Source organism: Maylandia zebra, linkage group LG3, assembly GCF_041146795.1.
Source record: "Maylandia zebra isolate NMK-2024a linkage group LG3, Mzebra_GT3a, whole genome shotgun sequence".
Classification (NCBI taxonomy): domain Eukaryota; kingdom Metazoa; phylum Chordata; class Actinopteri; order Cichliformes; family Cichlidae; genus Maylandia; species Maylandia zebra.
The window spans coordinates 46,923,737-46,932,385 of record NC_135169.1 but is presented as its reverse complement, the minus strand read 5'-3'; the positions used below and the strand labels follow the sequence as shown (position 1 = coordinate 46,932,385).

Sequence of the window (8,649 nt, the reverse complement as noted above, 5' to 3'; positions counted from 1 at the left end):
GTTTCTAAACATAAATGACAATCAACAATACAAACTCTAACATGTATATACTATGGCTACAAGTTTCCATCATGGTGCTGATCCAGAATTCTTCCCTTATTATTTATTACTAGAGCCATAATAATACAGTAAAAAGAATACAAAAATAAATAATAAATATAAAATAATGTATGTTTGACTATCCACTCTGTACAGGCAGAAAGTTTATTAAATTTTTAAACTGTAGAGATAAAATAATTTTGCTGCTGTAAAATAAACATTTTGTCATATTTAAAATATAAATCTAATATCATCTGTTTCTTAATGTATGTTCTTTAAAATACAGTGTGTGTGTTTTTTTTTTTAAATATCATAATTATAATCAATCCAATTCAATTCAATTTTATTTATGTGGCAGGATAAATGTTATCCCTCGGTCCAACCCACTTTCAGCCCGGCACATTAGGGGGCGCTGGTATAAATAGTGGCCATTTGAGTGTCCCTGGGTCGCTTGCCTGTGATCTCCTTTTTGGTCACCTGACTTCCCTTTGGTGTGGTAGAGATCATTTGCGGGTTACTCTTCTGAAGCCTCCATCGCGGCTGGTCGTAGCTATAGAAGCTTCCTCTGAGCTATTCTGCTTACGTTCTATGACACGGCTTACTTGGTACGTAATCAACTTTTGTTACGCTCTCTGCCTTCTATTGTTCTTTTATAGTAATTATTTATTATGCTTCGCAGGAAGTGTGGGCCTTAGTTTTGCGCCAAGCTACGCGAACTGAAGTGCTGCTGCTTTGCCTTGCTGTGCTTTTACCGTCTGTTCCCGTTGCGAGATTTCTTTCCCTGCTGCTGTCAGCTTTTACAGTGGACGTCGGCGTGGACAACGGCCATATGCATGCCGGTTATCGGAGTCAGCTGGCGTGCATATTGATTGACTGTTAACGTGTCGTCGTGTGGACGGCAAGTTGGAGCAGTACGGCGATTCCGTTTGCTCCAGATTTTAGTGTTTTACCCAGATTGTATGTTGTTTTATTGTTTTTGATTTGTAGTTTGGATTTTTTTGTTACACCACTGGTGGGAGGCCCTTTTTCTAGCTGTAGATCACCAGTGTGGTCCTGCAGTTGGGTTATCCCCCGGCGCTACACATTAGTTTGTTGTAATATATTACAATTTTCTTTGTTTCTTTTATTCAGATGCGGAGTGCCGACGTGGAGGAGACTAGGGTGCCTTGGTGGTGGGATCCCTTGAGTGTACACACCTGCCTTGTTTAGTTTATTAGTGTGAGTGTGTGATAGTGTGCTGCACTTGTGTTTTGGTGTGTTTTCTTTCTTTAGTTTGTGTGTGGCATCCCTGCCCCTCCACTGGTAAGCCTCAGCTCTGAATACCTTTTTAAGCATATTTGTACTTGAATATTTATGATTGTGCTTTTATATGGTGTTTTAAATAATTATTAATAAATGGTCAATTTGTTTATCATTGAACCTCGTCTCTGGACTGAGTATAGCGAACCTAAGTGCCTTTTTGGGTGATTTAGTGTTACTTCCAGTATTCTCTGGGTGAAATTCCCAGGGTGGCGTTGTCTTTTTAAAACTGTGAAGAGTATTTACTTTATTTCCACCTCGTCCTGCCACATTTATATAGCGCCAAATCACAACAAAAGTCGCCTCAAGGCGCTTTATATTGTACAGTAGATACAGAGAAAAGCCCAACAATCATATGACCCCCTATGAGCAAGCACTTAGCTGCGACCGGTTGCCGTGAGAGAAGGAAAACAGGATAAAGACATGCTGTGGAAGAGAGACAGATATGATTCAACGCAGAGAGGTCTATTAACACATACAGGGAGTGCAGAATTATTTGGCAAGTTGTATTTATGAGGAATAATTTTATTATTGAACAACAACCATGTTCTCAATGAACCCAAAAAACTCATTAATATCAAAGCTGAATGTTTTTGGAAGTAGTTTTTAGTTTGTTTTTAGTTTTAGCTATTTTAAGGGGATATCTGTGTGTGCAGGTGACTATTACTGTGCATAATTATTAGGCAACTTAACAAAAAACAAATATATACCCATTTCAATTATTTATTTTTACCAGTGAAACCAATGTTTTCCCTCCTTGTAAATCTCACATTTGATGATGGACCACAGGTTCTCAATGGGGTTCAGATCAGGTGAACAAGGTGGCCATGTCATTAGTTTTTCTTCTTTTATACCCTCTCTTGCCAGCCACGCTGTGGAGTACTTGGACGCGTGTGATGGAGTATTGTCCTGCATGAAAATCATGTTTTTCTTGAAGGATGCAGACTTCTTCCTGTACCACTGCTTGAAGAAGGTGTCTTCCAGAAACTGGCAGTAGGACTGGGAGTTGAGCTTGACTCCATCCTCAACCCAAAAAGGCCCCACAAGCTCATCTTTGATGATACCAGCCCAAACCAGTACTCCACCTCCACCTTGCTGGCGTCTGAGTCGGACTGGAGCTCTCTGCCCTTTACCAATCCAGCCACGGGCCCATCCATCTGGCCCATCAAGACTCACTCTCATTTCATCAGTCCATAAAACCTTAGAAAAACCAGTCTTGAGATATTTCTTAGCCCAGTCTTGACGTTTCAGCTTGTGTGTCTTGTTCAGTGGTGGTCGTCTTTCAGCCTTTCTTACCTTGGCCATATCTCTGAGTATTGCACACCTTGTGCTCTTGGGCACTCCAGTGATGTTGCAGCTCTGAAATATGGCCAAACTGGTGGCAAGTGGCATCTTGGCAGCTGCACGCTTGACTTTTCTCAGTTCATGGGCAGTTATTTTGTGCCTTGGTTTTTCCACACGCTTCTTGCGACCCTGTTGACTATTTTGAATGAAACGCTTGATTGTTCGAAGATCACGCTTCAGAAGCGTTGCAATTTTGAGACTGCTTCATCCCTCTGCAAGATATCTCACTATTTTTGACTTTTCTGAGCCTGTCAAGTCCTTCTTTTGACCCATTTTGCCAAAGGAAAGGAAGTTGCCTAATAATTATGCACACCTGATATAGGGTGTTGATGTCATTAGACCACACCCCTTCTCATTACAGAGATGCACATCACCTAATATGCTTAATTGGTAGTAGGCTTTCGAGCCTATACAGCTTGGAGTAAGACAACATGCATGAAGAGGATGATGTGGACAAAATACTCATTTGCCTAATAATTCTGCACTCCCTGTAGTGAGTGAGAAAGTGACTGGAAAGGAAAAACTCAACGCATCATGGGAATCCCCGGCAGCCTACGTCTATTGCAGCATAACTAAGAGAGGATTCAGGGTCACCTGGTCCAGCCCTAACTATATGCTTTAGCAAAAAGAAAAGTTTTAAGCCTAATCTTAAAAGTAGAGATTGTGTTTGTCTCCCGAATCCAAACTGGAAGCTGGTTCCACAGAAGAGGGGCCTGAAAACTGAAGGCTCTCCCTCCCATTCTACTTTTAAATACCCTAGGAACAACAAGTAGGCCTGCAGTGCGAGAACAAAGTGCTCTAATATGGTGATCATCCATAATTGTGTGTGTTGCGATATTTTGATACTACGGTTAGCATTTACAGGATATTGTTTTGTAGTAATATTATACAGGAGAACTGTTACTCAATAAGGCCCATTTACTAGTTGTTTTTCTCTTTCTCTCTGACCCATGTATTGATGTGTAAGACTCACAGGCTGGTACCCCAAGGTCGAAAATACCACAGAGACGAGACCACTTCCTTACTCCCATCCTCCCTTCCTTATGATTTAGAAAAGAGCTTGTTAAAGGCCAGGTGGTTCGTTTCAGAATTCACTAATGAAAGAACTCTGTATTCTATGTCTAGGAGTGTATTTTGCTGGGATGATCATAAAATTGTAGCTGAACTGATAAACTACACAAAGGATACTTCTTTGCTCAGAAGGCAGGAAGACGTTTCCTTATTTGGTCTGTACCGGTTTGAACTGAGAACCTGCTGACACACGAACCTTTTTTTCTTCTATATAAACTGTTGTCTGATGAATAAACCTTCGAGTTGATTGTGGGAAAGCAACCTGAACAGTCTCTGTATCGCTTTGTTCTCCTAACTGCTCCCGATGTCGTAACTAACCCAGCTGAACGGCATACCTGAGTGTTACTTTGAATAATTAGGAGTATTATAAGGAAAGGACAAAACTCTGCTTATCGGTGCTCACGCCTTGGAGGGAAACCGGGACGGAGATTTTCCCTTCAATTTGGTGTCCAGAAGTGGGATCGCTGACGAAGGTAAATATGCGTCTTTCATATTTATATAAAGACCGTATTATACCTCTCTCAGTGATCGACCCATAAAAACGGGATATGCTGACGAAGTTTCACTTAGTGATCCAGAGAGATACACTGACGACTTCCTTAGTCCCCGAATAAAGTAAATTAAAAGCAGAAAGACACAGGGAGTTGCCTGTTGTATTGCGAGAAGTTGCTCGTTAAGTGAGAAGTTGCTCACCCAAACAAAAATTGCTAGCAATAAATTTAAAGTAACCTCAGCTGTGCCACAGCAAAATACTAACATAAATCCTTCAAAGCGTGTAAACCCCTCTGGAAATCACTGAACATGGGTCAGAATAATTCAAAGACCACAGACAGGTCCGAGAAAAAATCGAAATTAACTGTAAAACCAAAAAAAATAAAATATAAAAATAACGGCTCAGTACGCCTCCCACTTCCGGTCACGTGCAACTCACGTCCGCGAATCGGTGAAGACTTCCATGATTACGTAACCAGAACATGCGGAAGTACTTACGTGACTGACTTTGTTTACAACTTAAGAACTGTAAGTTCAATACATTCTAATTTATTTCCGGAGCCCTATCCCGAACGATTATCGCCAGAAAACAGGTCAGTAAAACTGAAGGCTAGTGCAGACCTTTTTCCTACTACCACAAAAGCTAAAAGTGTTAAGATAATGTTGAATTTTGATGTTGAAGGCTCAGAGGAAAGTGAAAAAATGATGTATGCAGGATCTGCTCCAGCACAGCAAGGAAGTTTCAGAGGACGGAAAGATAAGAGTAGAGACGTATGTTTTTATTGTGGAAAAATAGGACACTGGAGGAGGGAATGCAAATCAGCAGCACATAGGTCTCAACCACAAAACACAGGACCAGTTCCTGCCACTAGGCGTCAGCAGAGCTCTTCCAGTCAAGGTAACTGGCAACAACGGGAAGCACGCAATACTGGCTCCACATCTAAGCAGCCTTACAATCCACAAGGTAGACAAGCTAGAGGTGCAAATTTAGCTCAGTTTTCCAGCAGCCGCAGACACCCAGAGCAAAAATGAATTTGTGTATTTAATTTAACACAAAGGGTGAAATGTTTGCTGACACTGATAACAGCTTATGTTTTCTCTGCCCTATGTACCGACCTGATGGAGAAGGAACAGCCTCTGTGTCAGCTGGACGCCTCAGCAGAGAATGAACTCAACATCCTTTTTGTCCGGTACTCTATGTCACACACTGTGCCAAAAAAAAAAAACGTGTACAAATACAACAAGCCACACTTTTGTTTCTCTCACACTATTCAACAACATGATAACTGCTCACACAAGTGAAGGTCAAACAGTGGTTTTGTCACATAACTCAGACATAGGTTACGACATAACTAAACCATGTCGACACATAGATCTAACCTACCTTATATTGACTTTACGCCTCATCACGCACAGCTCATGAAATGCAACAAGCCAGTATATGTCAAGCAATATCCCATTTCCACCGAAAAAGCCGCAGCTCTAGATGTCATCATAGGAGATTTATTGACTACAGGAGTAATAAAGCCCACACTCCTGTCAATCCTGTGCCAAAGCCTAACAAACCTGGCGTATGGCGTTTCACACAAAATTTAAGGCAAATTAATGCAGTCATTATGCCTCTGCCACCTCTCAGACGTTCCCAGCATATTGACATGCATTCCATCCATAGCTACACATTTTACCGTGGTGGATTTATGCTCTGCCTTTTTCTCAGTACCTGTGCATGAAGACACACAGCCGTTATTTGCATTCACACATAGAAATAAGCAGTACACTTGGACCCGTTTGCCCCAAGGCATGGTAGACAGCCCTGCTGCTTTCTCAATGGTGGTCCGTGCTACCCTGGACAGCTTTACTCCTCCTGAGGGCTGCACCCTGATCCAGTATGTGGATGACCTCCTCCTCTGTGCTCCGAGTGAGGAACTATGTCAAACTGCTACACACATGCTTCTCCAGCACCTCCAACAGACTGGCCACGAAAGCATCAGCAAAGAAAATGCCGTACTGTCAGACTTCTGTTCAATATTTGGGATTTACACTGTCTCACGGAAAACGTTCCATGACTGCAGACAGGGTCAAAGCTGTGACCTCCGTCCCTCGGCCTACTACACAGAAGGAAATGCTGTCCTTCTTAGGCATGGTGAACTATTGCAGGCAGTGGATACCAGACTGTTCTTTTCATGACCACATTCTGCGTGACTGTTGTCAACCTGCACAGGTGTACTGGCCCAAGAGCATGGCAGTGGCTACCGTCCAGTAGCCTTCTATTCAAGGTGCTGTCCGTGGTTGTTCAGGGAATGCCGGCCTGCCTGAGGGCAGTAGCAGCTTGCTCTATCATGATAAGGGACTGCGAGAAGCTCACACTCTCACATGACACTATTCTACACACCAATCACCAGGTCACGACCATTCTAGCAAACACAACTACACAACATATGACTGCACAACGTCGCTCAGGTTATGAAGCTACACTGACCTCCACAGCAAACCTCATCATAAAAGCGAGCAGCACACCTGATTCGCCAGCACATTTATTGATCCGTATGCTGTGTTCTTCTGACCGACAGGATGGCTCAGACAGGCTTGACGTTCATGACTGCATGACACGTATACAGGAATCCACAGCACCACGTCCAGATCTAGAGCAAACAGCTATCCCAGACTCAGCCACGGTTTATGTGGACGGGTCCTGTTCAAGGCCGAATGACAACTCATTTCTTTGTGGCTATTCAGTAGTGACATTGCCTGACATCATACTAGAGGCTCACTCATTACCATTTCACTCAGCACAAAAAGCAGAGCTCATGGCTTTAATACGCGCTTGTGAGCTCCATGTGGATAGGCGTGTGACAATTTACACAGACAGCCGCTATGCGTTTGGCGTTGTGCATGACTTTGGCACATTGTAGAGACAAAGAGGATTTAGATCTGCTGATGGAAAACCGATTGCTAATTCTGATCTTGTGCAAAGACTTTTGCAGGCTATACAGCTACCATCGGCCGTTGCAGTTGTAAAAACAAAAGGACACAGTACAGCTGACACAGACGAAGCAACAGGTAATGCCCTAGCAGACGTGACTGCCAAGGCTGCAGCTGCGTCGCAGCTCCCACCTCCACAGGAAGTATTATCTGTGCCCCTACAGCTGCCACTTGTTACACTCCCAGACTATTTAGACACAAATGTTGATTTAAAATTCATACAAGAGCAAGCCTCTGCATGTGATTACACCTATTGGGAGAATAATGACTGTACCTTAGATGACAGAGATGGCTTATACAAAAATCTTGAGGGTTTGATTGCCCTCCCGTCTTCCCTGCTGCCAGTCCTTGTCCGACATTTTCACGGCGTGAGTCATGTCGGACAAAGAGGGGTTATTGCAGCAATAAAATCAAGATTTGTAATTGAAAAAACATTGCATGCAGCAAAAAGCATATTAGCAACCTGTCTAACATGTGCACGAACTAATGTAGGAAAACCAAAAGCAAAACATCAGCATTTACCACAACCAGATTTTCCATTTCATACATTACAAATTGATTTTACACACATGCCAGCACAAGGAAGCATCAAGTACTTACTGGTAATAGTGGATCAATTTAGTAAATGGGTAGAAGCTTATCCAACCTCAAAAGAAACTGCACAAGTAGTCTGTCAAAAGTTGTGCAATGAAATAATACCCAGATTTGGAATACCTCACCAGATTAACAGTGATAGAGGACCCTCATTTACATCAGAAGTAATTCAAAAGTGTGCTAAAACTTTAGGAATAGACTGGAAATATCATGTGCCATACCACCCTCAGAGTTCAGGAGTTGTAGAAAGAATGAATAGGACCATAAAAAATCACCTGACTAAAGCAATGATAGAAACAGGAATGACCTGGATCAAATTACTTCCTCAAGTCCTCTGCGAGATTAGAATGACTCCATCTGCAGCAACCAAATTATCTCCATTTGAAATAATCATGGGAAGACCATTTCCAACACCATGGTCAGCTTCCAGAGGGGCACCGCTATTAGAAGGTGATGTAGATACTGCATTGTCCGACTATGTTCACAATCTGGTAGAAACACTGAATAATAACTATCAGAAAGTTTGTCTCTCCCAGCCTCTCCCCCCCACAGCTCCAACGCACCAGTGGAGACCAGGAGATGCGGTGTTGGTGAAGTCGCTAAAACCAAGGACACTCGGGGAGGCCGCGTTTTCCAGCCCCCAGGCTGTACTGGCAGTGACGAGAACCAGCATCCTTACGGACGGACAACCTCAGTGGATACACGCCAGCAGGGTTAAGACCAGCCCAATCAGACCATCTCAGGCGTCGGATCAAGCAGACGACGACTCAGGCGGGCCAGCGCCGGGAACCAGAACAAATAAACACACACGGGTAGATGACATCTCAG

The 8,649-nt window shown here is 43.0% G+C and overlaps 1 long non-coding RNA gene across 1 annotated transcript; it reads left to right on the top strand.

The window, feature by feature from the left end:
• Window positions 1–504: 504 nt before the first annotated feature.
• On the top strand, window positions 505–1,460 carry LOC143417120 (uncharacterized). The gene is made up of 3 exons (XR_013097334.1): window positions 505–644; window positions 719–950; window positions 1,171–1,460. It is a non-coding gene; the product is annotated as an uncharacterized LOC143417120 (long non-coding RNA).
• Window positions 1,461–8,649: the final 7,189 nt, after the last annotated feature.